Genomic DNA, 23,034 nt, shown 5'->3' on the forward strand with positions numbered 1-23,034 from the left:
CTTATACTTATGTCGAGAACAGAACCCAACCAACCACTGCGGGGATTATAACCGATATTTACTACTACTACTACTACTATACTACTACTAATACTACTACTACTACTACTGCAAATACTACTACTATTAGTACTACTAATACTACTACTTATACTTATGACGAGAACAGAACCAAACCAACCTCTTCTGGGCTTCTAACCCATTCCTAGTACTACTACTAGTATTACTACTACTACTGCTACTACTCCTACTACTACTGCAACATCTACTACTATTAATACTACTAATACTACTACTTATACTTATGTCGAGAACAGAACACAACTAACCACTGCGGGGCTTCTAACCCATACCTACTACTACTACTTCTACTACTACCACTACTGCTACTCCTACTACAACTGCAACATCTACTACTATTAATACTACTAATACTACTACTTATACTTATGACGAGAACAGAACCCAACCAACCATTGCGGTGCTTCTAACAACACATTCCTACTACTACTACTACTATTATTACTACTACTACTAGTACTACTAATACTACTACTTATACTTATGTCGAGAACAGAACCCAACCAACCACTGCGGGGCTTCTAACCCATTCCTACTACTATTACTACTACTACTACTACTACTACTACTACTACTACTACTACCACTGCAACTACTACTACTATTAGTACTACTAATACTACTACTTATACTTATGTCGAGAACAGAACCCAACCAACCACTGCGGGGATTATAACCCATTCCTACTACTACTACTACTACTACTACTACTACTACTACCATTGCAACTATTACTACTATTAGTACTACTAATACTACTACTTATACTTATGTCGAGAACAGAACCCAACCAACCACTGCGGGGATTATAACCCATTCTTACTACTATTATTACTACTACTACTATTACTAATACAACCACTGCAACTACTACTCTTATTAGTACTACTAATACTAAAACTTATACTTATATCGAGAACAGAACCAAACTAACCATTGCGGGGCTTCTAACCCATTCCTACTACTACTACTACTACTACTACTACTGCAACTGCTACTACTATTAGTACTACTAATACTACTACTACTACTTATACTTATGTCGAGAAAAGATCCCAACCAACCATTGCGGGGATTCTAACCCATTCCTACTACTACTACTACTATTACCACTGCAACTACTACTACTATTAGTACTACTAATACTACTACTTATATCGAGAACAGAACCCAACCAACCTCTGCGGGGCTTCTAAGCTGTTCCTACTACTACTACTACTACTACTACTACTACCACCACTACAACAACTAACACTGCTACTATTACTACTACTACTATTATTGCTTATACCAGGGGCATCCAGGGACATCATTTAGGGGCAGGATGGGGCAATTGCCCCCCAAAGACTTTGAGGAATACGTAACTTTAAACGGTTGTCCACTAATATACTAGTACAAAACGTGACAATTTTATGTCGATTGTGCTACTGCCCCCTCAAGCAAAGTCTGAAATGACACCCCTGCTTATACTACTACTGCTACTTTTACATATGTCGAAAACAGAACCCAACCAACCTATGCGGTTCTTCTAACCCGTTACTACTACTACTACTACTACTACTACTAACACCACCACTACTACTACTACTACTACCGCTGCTACTCCTACTATTATTAGTATTACTACTACTACTACTACCTATAAATAAGTCGAGGACAGAACCCAACCAAATACTGCGGGGCTTCTAACCCATTGCTACTACTACGACTACTACTACTACTACTATTACTACTACTGCTACTTCTACCTACTCTGGACGTACTACTCCAGGCACGTAAAATTTAACCTTAATCAGTTATGTTTCCAAAAATTATTTCGATGAACGTCATTAAACTTAACCTGTGCCGGTAACACAACTTTCCACCAAATGTGCATTAATTCTTTTAGTAAAAAAAGGGAAAAGAAAAGTAAAGAAAACAGAAAAAGGAACAGTGAAATTCATATCTAAATCTTACTGAAAGTTTTACAGTGGATGACACAATATTTAATTTAATGGGCACAGATTAAGTTTGGCAGAGTTATTACAATGTGCATTAACTTAAAAGATATAAATCAACTAATTAATTGTACGAAATGTTCCAAGGATGTTATGAAATAGAGGATCTGCCCATATGTATCTTCATCATATAAACTCAATGAAGCTGAAAAACAACCGAGCATCGTCTAAACCGGCACGTCTGATTGGCTACTCTCGTTTCCGCCATGATTGTTGGCTCGAAACATTGCGATCTTAGTAGCGCGGAGCGGGAAGAGGAGGCGTGGCTAAGCAGTGACGTATGGCTTCACGATTTTGTTGTATGGGCAGATCCTCTATTTTATAACATCCTTGACATGATCGGTGTAAGCTAGTTTGCATCTTGTTTCCGTCAGCAAGAAACGAACCAGGGGGGTAAAGCCACTAATATGTGGATACTGATAAAGGTATTGTACGACATAAAAGTGAAAATGTAACTCTTAAAATGAGTAAATGTATATGAAAGAAGATTGTGTGTGAAGTTAAATTCTAGTGTCGAAGTAAATTTTCACAATATAGAAAACCAGTATTTGAGGTTTAGAAGTAGTGTTTCTTTCAGAAAAGAAAATGTTCCGGGGCACATTTAGTATTCCGAGGCGCACGTATTATTTCCACACAGAACTATTCGATATATTATTATATTATAGACGTACTATTTTGGTCTCCTCCGGTACTCTCAGAGATCGGGGGAAACAGTGCCCCCAAAAACATATCTGGAACAAACACTGTTTACAAGTGTAATATTACAAGTGAAAAACCGTTACAAGCCCGGTAAAATTTAATAAATGTATCAAATACGACTATGTAACACAGTAATTTCCACTGTTGGAGTATTTCTGTACATGGGAAGTAAAATCGGAAGAATTCCGGATTTCAGAAAATTCGGGAATCACAAATATCCCGGAATTCAAAAAATATTCGGATTTCGGAAAAATTTTGAATTCCAGATTTTTTTCCAAAATCAAGAATTTTCTTAATTCTGGAATTTTTCCGATTAATTCCGGAAAATTTTGGCCTTTATGTCTTTTACGGTAACATGTCGATGGCCAGCCCCATTTCAAACAGCAACTTCATTCACGTATGTTTTGGGTAAAGAGAAATGGCAACGTTAAATTTTGATTTAACTTGGGCACATAAAGGGTGTAGAGCCCAAACGGCTCGTCAGATTAAAAAAAAAAAATCCTGCAATTGAGATTGAAAATGTCATATTTGGGGACTGTTTCTCCTCCTAACTTTTGTTGTAACTCTGACAGAGCTAACTATTGACAGTGAACTTTTTAGACAGTATATATATAATGTTTACAGGAAATACAGATTTGATATTTACAAGTATAGGTTTACAAGTGTAAAACCGTTACAAGTGCTCTTACATATGTGATTTTATGCTTGTCAAGTGCTTCTTACATTATCCTCCTCTATACGTATATTGTCCCATGCTAACGCACATACTCCCTGCGGATGCAACACCACCCCACACCATGCGGGACCTTCTGCTGCACTTTTACTCTGTCTGCGTTAGATAGCACTCTCGCTTTCCGTGAATACCTACCACATGTTGGTTTGTGTTTTTGCCAGTGGCGAAGGGTGATAGTTTCAAGAGGGTAGGCCCAATGTTCTTATTCTATTACTACTACTTCTACTACTACTACTACTACTACTACTACTACTACTACTACTACTACTACTACTACTACTACTACTAATAATAATAATAATAATAATAATAAAATGAAACAGATTAGACAGAAATATTTTACTACAGAAACACAAGAAGACAAATCCACATAAAATTAACTTAAAAGTAGTCCATCGACCAGGAGCGTAAATAAGGGCACCGCAGACCCCGCATTGCGGGAGGCCTCAAGGCATCACGGGTCCCAAATCATAAAATGGGATGTAGAGAAGGGGCCTCACTCCACGAGGTTTGCGGGGAGTCCCCCAAGCCTTTAGTTAGGCCGCTGCCATCCACAGCCCTTATTGGATCCGGGTCTCAATTTTCATAATAAAATTCACGTATGCGATCTTAATTCGCCATAATGCAATTTAATTGTTTTAATTGGGCGTGATCGGGTGGGGAAGATGGATTATCACATTATCTCGCTTTACAAGAAATATACGTTGTTTAGTATACTTGTGCTGAAACAAACTCTGCTTGTAAAAGTCCGTCTTTAATTATATTGTTAAAAATACATGACAAGCATTCAATCAAGTCATTTTGTGTGATATTTAATTCCCCCTTTAAAAACAGAATCAGACTTAAATATTTTTTCATACGCTGCTCTTTATTTCAACAACCACAAATAATTTTTTGTAGCAATTTTGTATAGAACTCTCTTGCCATTTGTTTGTTCTATTTTCAATACAGGAGTTGGTCTTTGCTCCTTAATAACACATTCATTTTCAGAAGACCACTGACATAGAAAATTCTTTAATAGAAATTATATTATGTTTATATTCTCCACTTACTGACATTTTCTCTCATTCACTTTTGCAAATGTAAGAATAATGTCACACACAATATCTCAAAAACACTCTCTCTACTCAATAATAATAAACTTAACGGGCCTTACGCAAAGTCGTTTTTACGTATGATTAGAGCCATATTAAAAGCCTGACTACTGCAGGAAACATATGTTAGTCGAACTCTTTAGTATGTCACTAATAACGCGTCAGAATGACTCTGCATAAGGCCCAACTTGTCTGATTTCGTACAGGTTTGCGCCAACGTAACGGAATAAAGTGGCATTAATTTGAGATAATAGGCGTAGCACCTTTAGAATTGCTTGTTGCAGTTTTAGCGTTGCAATAGAGTCCGCAAAATTAATCAAAGTTGGTGTTGAATGGGGCCCTAGATTCTCTTGCTCTTTATCTGTTTGACATATCGAATCGAAATCGAAGGTCTCGAGAGAAACGCTTTATGTAGAAACGGAAGTCGATAAGCGCTGAGGCCGGTCTCTTTCGCAGGTTACTACCAACACGTTCTCTCGCGGGATTTTCTGAATGGCTTGGCGGTAGTTCTACTGCAGCCTGAGACACTGCTCGGTGAGCCTCCCAGCAGTGGTGCTAACCACGATTTCTTTATCGAACAATATTTTTCTTTTCAACTTACATGTTAAAAAACTGTCATACATTCTGTGCAAGGAAAATGAATTAGTTATAAATTATAATTTCTGAAAGTAAATGAGTGAACGGGCCTCAGGGCCTCTTACGACCCACCCTTCGCCACTGGTTCTGCACATTATTTTTTATAGCATTCGCCTTGACAACTATTTAGATCTATAAAGGGAAGCCCTCACAAAGTGAATCTGCACCTATGCATGTAAAGTCTTCGAAAAGATACTATTTCTAAGGCACTACGAGTGAATTTCGTGGTTACCTAGTTTCATGTAAGATGGGGTATAATATAACCAATTCTAGGGTATATGATTATGGGAATTTCCAGGGTTAAAAGAGATTTTTTTAAAAAGATTTTGGTAATTTTGAACTAGGAAACAAAATCTATATATATAAAAGAGAACGTACAAAATCCTTTGTCCGCTCATCACGCTAATACGGCTGAACCAATTTCTTTCATTTTTGGGGGGTTATTAGGATTTGGACCCTAGATGGTTTTTATCATATCACTTTAATTTTTAATTACCAGTGTCTTGAGATAATTGACCATTCAAGTGTCCATAACGTACAAATCCTTTGTTATTAGTTCATCATAGGTAAAAATAAACGTATTTATATGCAACCCGCATGACCGTGTCACTCGGCGGGTTAACATAAATGACAGGCGATATACAGCGGAAAATAGCTTGAATCTTCTGTTTAAAATTTTTTAATTGATTTGCTTATTTTTACAGACACTTTTACAATATGCCAGCACCGGGATGACCGCAGCGAAGCGGGGCGGGTTAACATAAATGACAGGCGATATAATGTTAAGATTTACTGCAATCTTCTATGGTTTTTATCATATCACTTGAAAGCGAAAAAGTAAAAATTATCTAAGTAACAAAGTTTATTGCGTTCCGGGGTGACCGCAGCGAAGCGGGGTGAACGCTGCTAGTTATAATTAATTCAGATGTTTTGACTCTAGCTAAAGTGTATATGCAATGAGTGCAAATTTTGAGAGACGAAAACAGTATTTATAACTCCTAAAATGAAATTCTAGTTTGATGAACAAAAATATCTTAGAGTCAGTGGCGTATTTAAGGGGAGGCTTCCGAGCTTAAGCCCCCTCCGAAATTTTATTTACTGTATTAAAGTAAATTAAATATATTGAAGAATTTTAATATGTCCAGGAATAAAGTTAGCAAAGCCAACCCGAAAGAAACTCGTAAATACACCACTGCTTAGAGTAATAACCTTGTAGTAAATGTAAACCGTGCAATCAAAACGTTAAGCGAAATTTGATTCTAGTTTTATCACCCATAGTTCAGCAATTATAAATTATATTAAAATATTAATATAACAAATGTTTAAGCTGTGTAATGACAAAATATATGTCGTAATATTTTGCACAAATGCATATACTTTGGAAAATATAAAATAAAATAAAAGATTTTATACATCAATTACCCTTAGGGAAACGTTAAATGTTTGCATAAGCATGGTTTATATTCTGTGTCTTAAAACATATTTTGACATATACTTAACGTACCATTGACAAGTTCAGTGGAAGTTATGTCATGAAAAAGGTGGTTATCACAATGAATCCACTAAGAGACATAATTAGGTATATTTATAAGAAACATGAAATAAAGACAACAAGATTACTCCTTGTTAAAGCAAGGATTCTGAAGAAAAAGCAACGAAGAGTATGGCGTGGTATTATTCTCTCACGGATGTACAAGAAAGAAGTGGAGCTCCATAAACGCCAAAAGGTGATGAAGAAAATTCTTATAAATCACAGTCAAATTGAAGCAATTGACAGCTTGATTCAAAAGGTTCACATATCATATGAAAAGTTGCAGGAAAAATTCATTTCAGACATTCTTCCATACGTTAATCTTTTATAAATGTGGTAAGGATTTTCATACTTTTCACGTAACTATAAAAATATCAAGTGCAGATTTACTTTTAGCACACCACTCGAGACTTTCACTAATTTCCTTGGATTGAGTATAGCCCGCTCCCCTCAGTGATTTTTAACGAATCATAGTGATTCTAACGGTTCATATTAGTTCAGAATGAATCGGAATCACATGTTATAAAGATTTAAGATGTAAATCTTGTGGTAAGGAGGCTTTAGTATAAGTAGTAGTAGCGGTAGTAGTAGTAGTAGTAGTAGTAGTAGCAGTAGTAGTGGTAGTAGTAGTAGTAGTAGTAGAAGTAGTAGTGGTGGTAGTTAGTAGCAATACTACTACTAGTAGTAGTAGGAACGGGTTAGAAGCCCCGCAGGGGTTGGTTGGGTTCTGTTCTCGATATAAGTAGTAGTAGTAGTCGGAGTAGTAAAATTAGTAGTAGCAGTAGTAGTAGTAGTAATAGTAGTAGTAGTAGTAGTAGTAGCAGCAGCAGCAATAGTAGTAATAATAGCAATAGTAGTAATAGTAGTAGTAGTGACTCTTCCAGTTCCGGTGACAAAGAACTGGGGGGAGCGGGCTATACACAAGCCATTTCCTTCTTATGACTTGCTGTGTATTTGTGATAGTAGATATTAAATTTATTGTAATAGCCTACAGTGATCGCAATTAGTCGTAAACTTGATTTAGAACTATCGACTTCACCACTCAATAGAATACGAAGTTGTGTTCTGATTGTTAATATTCATATATGAAATTTTGCCAGTTTCGACTCTTCTGCTGCCATTTATTCCGTTAATCCCTGCCAACTTTTTCAACGTTACAGTAATTACTAATGACTAGGTTCAGTTAAGTTGTGTTAATTGCAGTAATGTAGGACCAATTTTAGAAATTTACGGAGTGAATTGGAGAATGTATTTTAGTTTTTGACAAAGAATGAGTAAAAGTCATGTGAAAGGAATAGTTGGAATTAAGAAAGTGTTTGTTGTTGTTGTTGATAGTTTTTGATGTAAGCACCACTGTATATGGAGACGGAAGGGACTATTTGGCGGAGAGGTGCAGTTGTTATGATTTAATAGCGGGAAAGGTACTTTTGAAATGTTGCTTACATTTCAAGGTTGTCACATATCGTACTTGTGTTTTATCGAATTATAACCTAACCTGCTAGGTGGCCACTATAGCGGTGTATTTCTACACAGTGTACAGAAAATGTATTTTATATTTACAAGTGGAACGTTGCCAGTATGAAACCTCCACAAGTGCTATTGAAATTCGTATCATTGTCAAAACTCTCCTGTTTTCACTACCCTCTCTTAAGAGCCTACTTTCTTCGGCCTATATTTAGCAGAAGGGGTCCAGCTCTTTTCTCTAAAAAATGTTACAATTTTGGTAATTCCTGTTCACATTAGGTCAGTTTAGGGTAGGTTAGGTTAGTTTAGCTTGCGTTATATTAGTATAGAGGTCCCGCATAATTTTCCAGAAAAATGATAGAATTTCGCTTACTTCTACTAATATTAGATTAGTTTGGGTTAGTTGATGTTAGGTTAGGTTAGTTTATGTTGGGTTATGTTAGATTTGGTTACTTATGTTACGTCTAAGTACTTGCATTATTCATTTCTCCTGTAAATTTTGTGTTTTTACGTGCTTCTGGACCCCTTGTACTAAACATACTCCCTTTCTTCGACGCATCCCACTAGCTTCGCCCTACCCTGACTCGGTTAGATATCATTTATGCTTTATCGTGGCTACCTAGCACAGGTTGGTTTGTGTGTTTATTGCACAGTAGTTTTTGCACAGCATACATACGGACGTCCTATTTATACACACATTGTAGTTTTTTTATTTCATACTGTAGAAGTTTACACGCCGCTGTTTTGAAGGTAACTGACTTGTGATTCAACATAACCTAGTCTAATGTAACATAACCTAGCTTAAGGTAATCTTATCTCACCAAATGTAGTACATTTGGGTATTTTTTTGATTTCCGTGTGGTCCAGCGATACAGCAAATGCCTATGTCGAAATTTATCAGAACTTAATTCCTAGCTCATTACCGAGAACATGCATAAGAGTAAGTTTCGTTTTGTTTATTTTTGTTGTTATTGTTGTTGTCGTGGTTTTACACCTTTGCAGTTACTTTTGTTAAAGTTTAATTAGAATAATTGTTACCGTTGTTATTACTGTCTGTTTAGTATTTTTTTTCTTTGTTGTTGTTACTCGTTCACGATGTCTTTAAAAGTCTGGCAAAATCTTTGCTGCGTTTCTTAGGTTTCACATTTTCTGAAGTGTACATTTTCTAAAGAATGCAGCTCCAGGAGTCATTCGATAATCTTGCGATGCATCATACGAAAAGCAAAACATAATTGGTGTAGAGTACTGGATTCAAGAGTCATTGCACTCACTATAGTACATGAAACCACGTATTGCTACTAATTTTATTTCTAATAATTTCCAAGCGAGAAAATGAAACCTTTAAGTTTTACGTCCCACGTTTATGCCGGTTAGGTTAAGGGAGACGATGATGATGAGAAGTGAATGAAATGAAGAAAGTGGAAGGAAACGGGAGAACCCGGAGAAAACTCACGAGCACGGTGTTTGTCCACCATAAAGCTTACACGGCGCGAGCTGGGATCGAACCGGGGACCCCAAGCACCGGAGGTAAACCCTCTATCACTGAGCCACCGCACCCCTTATTTCTAAGTGAGAATAGGTGGCTTTTTGGACAGACAAGACAAGCCCCACGTTGAAGTGAAATGAAATCTTTGAGTTTTATGTCCCACGTTATGCCGGCTAGCATAAAGAAGACAGTGATGACAAGAAATGAAGGGAAATGGTGGAATGAAGAAATTGGGAGGAAACGGGAGAACCTCGAGAAAAACCACGCGCACGATGTTTGTCCACAACAAATCTCACTTGGCACGAGCTGGAATCGAACCAAGGGTCCCCTGTACCAGAGATGAACGCTCTACCATTGAACCACGAAGGACCCATTTATCACTTTAAGTAAAAGTTAATATGGCAATGAAAATGAATACTGATTTGGAAGAAAGCTGTGTGCTATAAAGCAATCACGACAAAGATATTTCTATACTGTATTTCCTAGCTTACATTGTGTGGGGGCTCATAAATTAAGTAGAGTAGGGTTTATACGGATAGAACTTACATTACCCAAAATGGTATTTCTATTTAGAATTTTACGTAGGTACTCTGAAGTGTACCAAAAACTCTCAGATAAAGCAGTTTTCTTCATATAGGATGAGGGCACACTTTATTTAATGTATCATCATCATCATCATAGGTAATCTTCCATTATTGGAGGTCACCTGCCGCAACTGAGATGCTTCCATGCTCCACGGACTTTCGCTAGGCTCTTCGTCTTCTCGTACTTTTTCTCTGTTCTGATATCGTCCATTAATTGTAGTCTCCTTCGCACCCTCCCTCTCTTCCCTGCCATCATACCCTCTAGCATGTCAGTCAGGATACAGTTCCTTCTTAGCCAATGTCCCAACCAGTTTCTCTTCCTCTTCTTAATAATATCTAAAAGTGTTCTTTTCTCCCCCACCATTTCTAACACTCTCTCGTCCGTTTTCCGAGAGCTCCTTCGTAGCTAAGCGGTTAGCAGGAGACCCGGTTTCGGTTCCCGGCGGGAGCTCATGTGGTTCGGATTCCACGTTAATCAGTAGGTCCACGTCCCATATAGCCTCGCTGCTGAACGGGACGTAAAGCTCGAAATCAATTAATCAATCGCCCGTTTTCCGCCCCACCCAGCAAATTCTTTCCATTTTTCTCTACACCTACATTTTGAAAGCTTCCAGTCGTTTTTCATCATTTTTGCGTAATGTCCATGTTTCTGGCCCATACTGTATAATACTCTACATGGAGCATTTTATGAGTCTTTCTCTCAGCTCTTTATTCAAGGTCCCACAAAATAGTATTTTCTTCCTCTTAAGGCTTCTTTCGCCATTCCTATCCTTGCTTTTATTTCACGTTCACACTTCCTATTATCACTAATAATACTACCCAGTTCTCTAGCACTAGTCACTGTTCTTTTTTTCTCCTCTCACACTTCATATTTAACACTGACACTGCAAGTATTACTGAATACGACATATTAAATATACCGGAATGAAAAATACATAATGACGTGTATTAGTTTTAGAATAATTGTAATTATTTCTTTATTTAGTTACATAAATTCTATTACATATTAAGAAAATGTCCTACCTCAAATGAAGCCGCTTTCTTGAAAGAAAAAAGTAAAAAGAGACAGAAACATTTCTTAACGTTATAAAGAGTTTTGAAAACCTAGTGAAGTTCAAATAAATATGATAAATAATCAGAAATGCGCTTATTGTAAACTTATTTTTCTTTATTTTTTAAATATATAGCTACTCCAGCTGTACTTTTGTTTTTCGGCTATATTTAGCGTTCCTTTCAGTACAGAGGCTATTTGAGACATGGAACTTCAGTTTAAGTTGTGATCTGGACTATTGTAATGCCTTCAATACTCTCCCATCAAGAACTCGAACCAGTTTACTTAAATCAACTCTTATGAACAGCGAGAGCGAGTGTAAAATTGTACGAGAGAAGATCAGAGACTAAGGTAGAAAGGAAGAGATTTCTGAAATTTCGTCTGTTATAGGGACATCAGGAGCGTGCACTAATTTTAATACATGTAGTTAGCAACTGTTCAAAATTTCAGCCACCCGTCACATATGGCGCTATTTACAATTAAACACAAATGGCGACTCGTTTGAAAAACTGGTCTCGTGAAGAAATCCGCTTAGTCATTCAGTTTATGTGTGAGAAAAATGAAATTCTGAAACATGTAACCACGGCCAGGACTTGTAACCGAGAGTGTTATCTTCCTTCACGACAACGTGATTCCGCATAGAGTCCAGAAAACCGTCATCACGCTGTTAAACCAGTTTTGCTGGGACATCACCGACCACCCTCTCTGCAGCACGGACCTCGCTTCAAGCAAGAATTGATCCTCCTGAAAACTCAGTTTTAGGTATTTTTGAATGTAAATGTGATTTTTGGTTTTCTTTTCTTTTTCTTTCTCTTTTTACAGTACAGGATACGTAATCTTGAATGGGAACACAGTGATGTAGTCAGGAAGGTTCTAGGGTTCTAAAATTCTAACCTTTGGTTTAATCTATTGTCAAGCCATTGATGCCGGGAGTGATTCGTGACATTAAAACTAGTTAAATGTGGCTATGAACAACAGCAAAATGATACATTAAGCACTTGTGCAGACAGAGATAGTTTGTGCACGTCTTTCTGTTCCGTTCTAATTGTTACGATTCCAAGTTGGCACCTCTGTCACTCGTATATGACGCGGAATTCGACAACATGCAAGAGGACATTTTGTCTTCTTTTGATGTCACGAATCAGCTCCCAAAGTGTGTGCACATCTTTCAGATTCACCCTGCATATGTTTCATGTTTTTATGTCAAGATTCATTTCCCAAAACTGGTGTGATATCGTTCAAAGTGCAATTCATTGTATTATGATCCGCATGTGTGATCTTGTAAGTAATTAAAAAAAAAAAAAAAAAGATTAGCAAATAGTAAATATGTGTGTTTGTATTCTCCGTGCTAATAGACGGAAACTTTTCCAAGCATTAAATGTTCCAAATATCTTTCTTGTTATATTTTTCAGGAAAGATGGAAATGACAATAAATAGAAAGTAAAAAAAATCTTATTGTGGGTGTAAAGAGTTCTCAGAATCATAACGTTTGGAAGTGCTGTTATAAGCATTTACTTTCAAAAAGTTTTCTGAAAATTGTATTTGTTTCATTTTCCCTTACTCTTCTAGTTTCCACTCTTCAAAGTATCGATAAGATTGTGCATGAGGGCAGCAGGTCAGAATTAAACTCTTTAATAAATAATTGTAATTCTTAAATCCATGATTACTACTTAACGCAGATGGTCTATGTACTCAACTTCAGTTGAAGGTGAAATTCAATACATTTCACCCTTCTGGTCGAGGTATACATCAAGTTTACTTTGTCTTACCTCATATTATATGATATGTTTATCAAAACAATTCTTCTTCTAAGGATAACTTTTGAATTTTCTTTCTCTTGCAGCTTGATTATATAGTGTGCAGATTATTGGTATAATAAAAAGGCCTTGAATATAATCCTAGTATGCCAATCAATTTAGACTGAATTTGAAGCCACAGTAATCCTGAATTGTCTCTTATATTTTGTTATGAACTTTGTGTCTACACGAAATGCTTGAGATTTACAAATGAGTGTGTAGATTATGACTTTATGAAAAGACTACTTGAACAGAATAGACAGATTTGTACTCAAAGTAACGTGAAGACAATTATCCAGGTTGGGATTGATAATAGTGTATGCTGAAAAAATATTTGTGACAAATATTAAGAATTCAATCTTGTGATGGATAAAAAGTTGCGCTAAAGGAACCAGGAAGTCATAAATAAATATTATGTGTGCTCGTAAATTCGAAATCAAACAATAGGTGAGTATTATGCAGAGTAAAATACATTATTTTTTTAAAAAAATTATACAAGATATTTTACTGTTATCAACAAGGAGGTGAGGATATCATGACATTGTACAAAGCCCAATATTGTTGCGATTCAGATTGATAATGATTGATTTATTAGGTTGTCTAAAACGTTATTAGATATTTTAGGTCAAAATTATGGAGGAGAAAAAAGGAGGAAACAAGAATTTAAGGGAAAAAATGGATCAACAGATTTCGATCTTGGCCAATAATTAGTTTTTGAAACAGGGGCCACAAAATTTTTGAATGGCACCTAAATCAAGTTTCTACATAATATTTTTACGGAATAAGCACATCATACTGAATTAACTGATAGTTTGGGTTTGGCTACACTATAGGTAGTTTTCTAGATATAAGGCCTAAAAAGAAAAAAAACGTTGAAATTAATTAGGTCTTTTAGGTCAATTGGATCAGGGGCCACAAAATTTTTGAATGGCCTCTAAATCGAGTTTTCGTATTTTTTACGGAATAAGTACACCATATACTGAGTTAAGTGATAGTTTGAGTTTGGCTAAACTATATGTAGTTCCCAGATATATGGCCTAAAGGAAATTTTTGTTGAAATATATTGGGTCTTTTGGGCCAATTGAACCAGGGGCCACGAAAGTTTTGCACAATCCCTAAATTGAGCTTTCGTATTTTCTGCGAAATAAGCACATCATACTGATTTAAGTGATAGTTTTGGTTTTTCTACACTATATGTAGTTCTCCAGATATAAGACTTAAAAAAAATGATTGAAATATATTTGATCTTTTGGTCCAGAAATAATGATCCCCCAAGAAGAACTTGCTGAGTATACCCCTGTGTTAGGAATGCGCTCGAGACGAGTCGGGACAGGATTTTCCTGATAAAATTCGAGTCGAGACACGGCTCTTCCAATAGAAAAATATACATTTTTCGAGTCGAGACATCACTTATACAACACATTTTCGAGTCGAGACAGCCACAAATCTTGTCTCATGCGCATCCCTACCCTGTATGGATGGAACTTATAATGATTAAGTTTTATGTTGATTTATAAGCTTTATAATAAAACTGAGAATGATAATTTTTGTCTACATTTCTGAAAAAGCAGTCTTTAAAGAATAAATAGACGAAACCAAATTAAGATAAAGGAACATGCCTATATAAATATAAATATGAACTATATTGTAGCCTATGCTTTTTTTTTTTTTTTTTTTTTTTACTGTTTGGAAGCGATATTCCAACTTCTGTATCCCTGAATTTTTATTTTTTTAAAATTATTATTATTATTATTATTATTATTATTATTATTATTATTATTATTTTTCGATTTCCGGTGGGAGCTCATGTGGTTCGGGTTCCACGTTAATCAGTAGGTCCCGTCTCATATAGTTGAGTTGATTTTGAGTTTAACGTCCCTTTCAGCAGCGAGGCTAAATGAGATTGGGCCTAGTGATTAACGTTTAATCCGAACTACATAAGCTCCCGCCGGGAATCGAATCCGGGTCTCCCACCGTCTCATGTAGCCTCGCTGCTGAAAGGGACGTTAAACTCAAAATGAACTCAGTATTATTATTATTATTATTATTATTATTATTATTATTATTATTATTATTATTATTATTATTATTATTATTATTATTATTATTATTATTATTAAGTGACGAAATGAAATGTTTAGTTGAAAAGCTCACCCTTATGAAGAAATTATTTGACCAATTCGTATTGTCGCGAAACACTTCGATTACATGAATGCTTCAAGTTACAACTTTTTAATTGCAATTCTTTTAATCAATCATTAGATGTGAAATTTCAATCACAAATTAAATGTTTTTTAATCTATTTTGTTCTGAGACAGAAAAGCAAGAGATACGGTTTACAATGGAAACAGACAGAAATATGGAAATCTTCTGACTACACAATGCGTGAAATGTGCCTACACATTAAAGTTGTAACTAATCAAAAATGGTTAATAACAACAAATTCATAGCATCAATAAACATCTAAAGAAAAATTTTAGTGAATTTGGAATAAATATGGCAATAAAACCGGTAGAAAGCAGAAAAACACTGAACTCAACACGAAGAGTTATTTTACAGACCAGTTACAATGCAGTGCATGTTTAGTGAGTTTTACTCAGGTAACACCGAACGAAATATCAATATAAGAATGAGGGAATACGTCAGAGATATTAGTGTCAAATTTCTCGTTTTAGGATTATCCCACTTAGAAATCAAGAACTAATATGACAAAAGAGTTACAAAAATCATACAATAACATTGAAAGAAAAATGATCGAGGCATTTTCATTAAAACAAATTTCCGTAAATTAAATTTAGATTTGGATGATTTAGACAAAGATTGGTACACACTTATTGATCATTGTGGAAAATCCAGTGCACATATTAAACATCTAAGATTTATATCTTGCGACAAAAGAAAAAGGTAATGTACGAGGATATGAGAAAGATACTACAGATTCTTACGACTGTAGAAGGTACTTTTTTTTTTTAATTAGGTGATTGCGATATATTCTTCATTTGAAACTAACATTATAAAGCAACATATGCTGTCGACAATTTTCCCCCTTTTGTCCGGCACCACAATTATTCCGTCTTTGTAGCACTTCTGGTGCTTTCAGAGTTTCTGTTAAAATAAATAAATAAATAAAAACAAAAATAAATAAATAACACGTTTTACAAGCCAATTTTAACACCATTCGCGGAGTACTGCAGAGACCGAAACAAGTGATACTTTCATGGTGTCTAGTCCGAGCTGTACGCTGGATGAATAAAAGTTCTGTACCAAGTTCTCTAAATTTCTGCGGGGAAGTTAAAATTGTATGCAGTCTGGCATTGCCACTGTGGTATACGACACCCTTTCTGTTTTCCAGTTCCAGTCATCTGTTTCAGATTGTAAGGTGCACTCTTGGTAACTGCCGACAGTACAGTGCAGTTTGCAGTCTATAATTCTGGCCGGAGGCAGCACCTCATGCAGCATGATACCCTTCCAATTCCACAAAACACACAGCATAATTTTGCTGATTCTCACTGTGGCTTTGCCACAGACTATGTATCTTCCTCTTGCTCCTATCATGATATTTCTTCCACGTTATCATCGTATGATATGCAATTTTCATCACTCATGGTCAAATGCATCAGAAATACCTCGAGTTCGTTATGTTTCAGTAGAGATTCGCAGCTCCAAAATTCGATTGAGGAGTAAATATTTTTGTGTCAGATCATATGGCGCCCAAACGTCGAACGTCTTTTTGTAGTCAGCTTTCTCGAAATGCTTTAATACTGTCTGGTCATGGATGTTTGCGTCACCGTCAATGCCATAACCACTTACAAACTGCAATTGGTTGACTCTTTCCAAAATATGATCTATTTATGCTTTATTTAAGGTTATGCCTCGGTTTACAGGCCGAGGGAAAGATGGATAAAAGCACAGTAGCAGGTTATCTAAAACGTATTGAACCTTTTGAGCACAAAATGATGTTATTGTCCCAACTTGGCGAGTATAAGAGCTGTATCACATCATATATATAACGCCATTTGGCAACTGGCAGTTGAAGCGAGTAAGTGAAACTATTGTAGAAATACCTGTAATCAGACATAAAGTATTGGATCGTGAAGGTGAATTGACTTTCCGCAAAACTGGGCCGCATTTTGCAAATTTATATCGATAGAGGTGCAAATGCAGCGTTTGTGAAGAAATGTTTGATCTTTATGAGGAAGTTACCTTATCAAAAGGAAAAATAGACGATTCAACTGCTTCCGTTCTGAGGACTTTTATGTTCAACATTATTATTACTGTAGAGAACATTAGAATACGAGTAGGACTTGCTTGCAAGGTCCTAGCTGCCTGCTTAATTGTGCAAGAGATGCCGGGGATATTTGAGCGAGTGAGGCAAAATTTTCTTAGGTGTTGTGCTACGTGCATCGAGGTTGGTGGTCCTCACTTTGTGCAGTTACTGTGAGCTTTTGGTACGTGCAGTACAGCAATAATTTGTTTGAACTAAACCTTACAACTCAGATGCAGTGTTATGCACAATAAAGTAGGTTACATCGACTTGATAAACACATTTGTTATTGAACCATCATACTGTTCCCATAAATTGCTGCAATTTCAAGATGGCGTGGCTCTTGAATTAGCCGTTTTCTAGCCGTTTCCTATTTCAAAATATGTATATTGAACCCCTATATCACCTGTATAAATTTGACCCAAGAGTTAATGAACACCCTATATTGAATAGTATAGATTACATGTTAGACGAACTTTTAATAGCAAAACTTTTACTTAGAAAAGTACCAGTGCAATTCAATTTAAATCAGTATGAATTACAAAAAGTGATTTTTAAAAAAAATCATCGATTTAAATCGAATTTCAAAATTATTTCTTTGAAGTGAAAATAAATAAAATAACTTTTATATTATTTTAGTAATGTTATAAAATTTATAAGGAAAGATTTTTTTAGCATGTAAATTATACTGGTATTTAGTATAGCTTATAATATTTCTATATTTGTCTGATGGTAGTATTGGTTTTTAGTATATCATAAATTTATTCTCATTGTCACTTGCCTATACCTCGCAAGCAATCATACTAACATGTAACACTTTCCAAGTACAAGGCTATTTTTTCAACCTCTGATGGAGCATAACACACACCAAAAAAATGTGAATCACAAAATCATTTTATTCCCAAAAGTCAAACACAATTACAGTTACATTTCCACATAGTCACCAAAAAGATTAAGGCATTTGTCATATTGATGAACGAGCTTTCCAATACCCTCTTCATAAACGATTGCCGCCAACGTGTGGAGATAGGTCTTCACAACATTTTGAAGTTCTTTAACAATGGTATAGAGAGTTGACCTTGAAAATCCACAGACAACTCACTGCATCTCTCGAACCACTTGATCCACTCGCTGAACAAGATTTTCGTCATTGGCGACAGACTTGCGTCCTTCCCACTTTCATCACGAACATCTGTTCGCCCTTGTTAATTTTTTTTAACATTTACGCACAGCACCCTCACTCGTACAGTGTGCACCATGAACTCGGCTCTTTTTGGGATGAATTTCTCCTGCACTATTCCCTTCTGTCGGTAGAAAACAAATGACTCTTCGCAACTCACATTTGACGGGAGAATCAATGATGGCAGCCATCTTTACTCGCCTGTAACTCAACTCTTACTAACGTGCTGAACCTTGCAGTGGCAGATGTTATGGTGGGGTAGTTGCGCAGTAGCGCAATGCGCAGATACGCATCCTTATGCTTGTCTGGTCACGTATAAGAGCAACCGGAGCTTGAAAGAAGAAACAGTCCTCGTAAAATCTTGTAAGCCTCACATGCTGCCACTTTTATGCATCTGAAAGATGACTAGTTTACAAATTAACGTCCCTGTTTATTTATAAATCTACAATTAAGTATAGGAAACTACAGTTTTATCATTATATTCTTCTGGTCCCTACATAAGAAAATAAAGAAATAAATCGGAAACCTTTTACGACTGTTTTACAATTTATGTTTTGTTCATTTCTTTAAAGAAGTAAATAAAATAAAATAAAACAACTGACTTAAACCTTTTCCTCTATCTAACCGATTTCTTATTTTCGAATGAACTAAATCGAAAATTAAAATATAAATTTCTGTTCCTGGTGATTATAAAGAGGCGGTCAGAAAATGCAGAACTGCTTCAAACACACTGTCGTCAATAAGTTTTTGTTGTTACTTGCATAATTCAACTGCAGACACTCTTAGCAATACTTCAGAGGAAGTAATGACACTTGAAAAATATCGAACTTAGCTTCAAACTTTACTAATGAAAAGAAAAAAGGAAGTCCTACTGTATTGTTTGTCACCAAACTTCACAGTACAACCATACCCTTCTGCAGTAAGAATGGGCCGCGGTGGCTCAGCGGTAGAGCGTTCACCTCTGGTGCATGGGGTCCTAGGTTCCATCCCAACTGGCGCCAAGTGAGCTTTGTGCTGAACAAACACCGGGTGCGTGGGCTTTCTCGGGGTTCTCCTGTTTCCTCATACTTTCTTCACTCCACCATTTCATTCATTTCTGATCATTACCTTCTTCTTTAGCCTAGCCAATATAATCATTTGACGTAAAATTAAAAGATTTCATTTTTTCTTCTCCAGTAAGGTAGTAGCTTTGAGCACAGAATATTATTCAATGCATAATGTGCTCTATATTTTCTATCGTAATAAAAAATTCTTCTTCTCCTTCTTTTTTTCATCGGCATTCTCTTATAGCAATGAATGGAATAAAAAAATCAGGCAACTCAACATAAATTTATTACAATATTTCACTGGCTTTATTAAAACGTTCGAGATCTTCATAAAATTACAACATATATCATGTATGTTGATGTATTTAATTCAATTGATAACACAAATACATTGAAAAACAATAAAATACATAAAAATTATGTACTGTTTTATACAAAAAATATACAAATATTTATATACTCTAATTTATCGCAGGTATTCAGCAATGAAAATACGTTTTCTTTTTCTTTTTTTTTTTTTTTTTTTTAGTTCAGTTGATGTTCTGCTCGATGTGTGGTGTGACACTAATGTTCTGCTAGAAACCAGAAGGTTATGAAAATGTTGAGCATTATAAAGATTCAACTCCAGCGATTGATGAAAGAAATTACACAGGACTTCAGAACTGATCTCAAATTTCAGGATTCGATATGCGTAGCTTGTACAGAAGCTAATAAGAATAAGACCTACTTTATTGCATTGTGGAAAGACACAAAGTATTTCATGCAAATATGCATTTCATGACACAAATATGTAGATTGAGTTAGTGTAGAAAGTGCTAAAAACTTGATTATGATATGGACATGCCATAGGGTTGACCGAAGTTTTGTTACAAATGAATTAGTATGTACTATATTGTTTTGACTTATATAGTGTTAGCTTAAACTTAATAGGTTGAATGACAAGAGTGAGTGTTATCATATGTATTGTTGTACTCATCAGCTTTAATTCGAAAAATGTAAAAATATTTGATTTTCTCATTCTATATTTGCTATGAATTGTAATCCTTTTAAAATTCCTATGTACAATGTTGAAGTATAATATTTCATATGTTAGCTTATATTCAATATATTGAGAGATAGGAGTGAGTGTTGCCATGTGTGCCAGGTGTTGATTTTCTCACTCTTCTACAGGGTTGTCCGGAATTGGGTGTACCCCCTTTTAGTTTCAAAAGTATAGTGTTAGTTATGGTACAATGTCTGTACACAGTTACCTTGAAGTCTTAAGAGTCTGAAGAGTCATAAGCATCGGTATGATCACCATCCATGTCTTAACACAGCTGAATTCTGCGCCAAGTTCTCGCAGATGTTTTGCGGAAATACTCCGGAGTCACGAGAGTGAAGACGTGTTCCACAGCTGCTCGTAATTCCAGCGTTCTGTGATATCGAATGTTTATTACTTGTTGTTATATGAAACCCCAGAGAGCATTGTCTGGTGTCGTCAGATCGGGACTTCTTGGAGGCCAGACAAAGGGAGCTGGTGAAGATGCACAACCTCTTCCAATCCAGCGGCCAGGAAACGTTTGATTGAGGTAATTGCGCAAGTGAATAGCGACGTGCGCTGGTGCTCCATCGTGCAGTATCACAACAGTGTTTCTGATACAATTTTCTTACACTTGAGGCACCAACCACTTATTAAGCATCTCCAGGAAAAAATGTCCATTAACATTATCTTCGAAGAAGTACAATTAGGGGTACGTCCACTTCCGGACCACGCTGTACAGTTACTGTTAACTTTAGTCTTTTAAAAATTTCTATATATTAAATTGTGTTGCCATATTTCAAAGCTTAAATGTAATGGAGTGAATAGTAGGAGTGAGTGTTGCAAATGTGGGCATGTTGTTAACTTATTAGTCGTAATTGCGAATATGTGAAATTTTTGTACATATTAAAAGTATTATTACGTGTTTAGATCTAGTTTATCATTTCAGATTTTTCTTCCATTTACAAAATATAAGGATAGGATTAAAACTGAAAGTAAAAATAATTACACTAATAACAAGATTGAATTGAGATCTTTCTTTGCCATGTGAATTGGGTACGCATAGCTTTGATGTAATGGAGTGAATAGTAGGAGTGAGTGTTGTAAATGTGGGCATGTTGTTAACTTATTAGTCGTAATTGCGAATATGTGAAATTTTTGTACATAATAAAAGTATTGTTACTGTTTAGTTCTAGTTTATCATTTCAGATTTTTCTTCCATTTACAAAATATAAGGATAGGATTAAAACTGAAAGTAAAAATAATTACACTAATAACAAAATTGAATTGAGATCTTTCTTTGCCGTGTGAATTGGGTACGCACCTTTGGGGCTGGATGCCTGGTTTCGATTCCCGGTAAGATGTTATTAGTGTCGGATCTATTGGTAAGTTCTAGGTTCACGTATGATGCAGAATCGCTCCTGAAAGTGACGATGAACTGAAACCAAGTAAAAAAAAATCTGAAGAAGAAATAAATACCTAACCCATGCTCCAAACGTCTTTAAGACATTAATTGGAAGTAAATTATAAAATATAATTTGTTGTTTTACATTCAACAAAACACGTCTTGAGTGACAATAAAATAGCCATAAACGGCAAATGCTTGGAAGGATAAGTGTTTTTATACAAAGTAAAAATTGAAATTTAAGGTTATGAAATTTCCCAATATTACTTATTGATTCTGTTTCTTTTTGCTTTCCGTAGTAGGACTCACCCAAATGTGACGCCCTTTACCTGGGTTGTGATGTTAACAGAAACATTGGATCCAGTTTAAATGTCGGTGAGCTAAGAAACTTAATTATGACACATTTCATTATAATTTCTGCGTATTATATAATTTGACCATAATTGTCAGGAAAAGAAAATGAGGTATAAACACTGACTTATAAACATAAATGCTCCAAAAATTTATATGGATAGTGGTTATAGTAGAACATTTGCTGAGGTGAAAAAATTGAGTTGCACTCGACATCATAACACAAGGAAGGGTGTTAGAGAGACAAATGTTTGTTATCTTCTGTCTAGAAGCCACCTTGGACGGAACAGAGACACAGGGAACCCTATTAGTACAGGAAGGTACAGTGCCATATAAGGCAGAGGGGTGTATGGTGGAGTGATTGAGACGAGCAAGTTCTCAAGAAGTTGAAAGTCGGGACTATTTCGTGCAAAAACGTAATGGCACAGAGTAAAGTGCAGGTATAGTTGAGAGTGCCGTAGAATAGGATAGGATTTACAGAGAGTGGGGAATGTGCTTGGAGTATGGCGGATGCAATATTGTTTCGAATCCAAGTCGTAGAATGGTGTCCCAGATCATCCTAGCCACGTAGGGTTTAGTGTTGTCTTGTAACAGGAGGATTTATTTGCGATTCAGAAT

The 23,034-nt window shown here is 35.8% G+C and overlaps 1 long non-coding RNA gene across 1 annotated transcript; it reads left to right on the forward strand.

The window, feature by feature from the left end:
• Positions 1 to 6,863: 6,863 nt before the first annotated feature.
• Positions 6,864 to 21,715, forward strand: LOC145673781 (uncharacterized). The gene is made up of 3 exons (XR_014128812.1): positions 6,864 to 7,107; positions 13,200 to 13,599; positions 20,172 to 21,715. It is a non-coding gene; the product is annotated as an uncharacterized LOC145673781 (long non-coding RNA).
• Positions 21,716 to 23,034: the final 1,319 nt, after the last annotated feature.

Source organism: Thermobia domestica, chromosome 17 (assembly GCF_964235325.1).
Source record: "Thermobia domestica chromosome 17, izTheDome1.hap1.1, whole genome shotgun sequence".
Taxonomy (NCBI): domain Eukaryota; kingdom Metazoa; phylum Arthropoda; class Insecta; order Zygentoma; family Lepismatidae; genus Thermobia; species Thermobia domestica.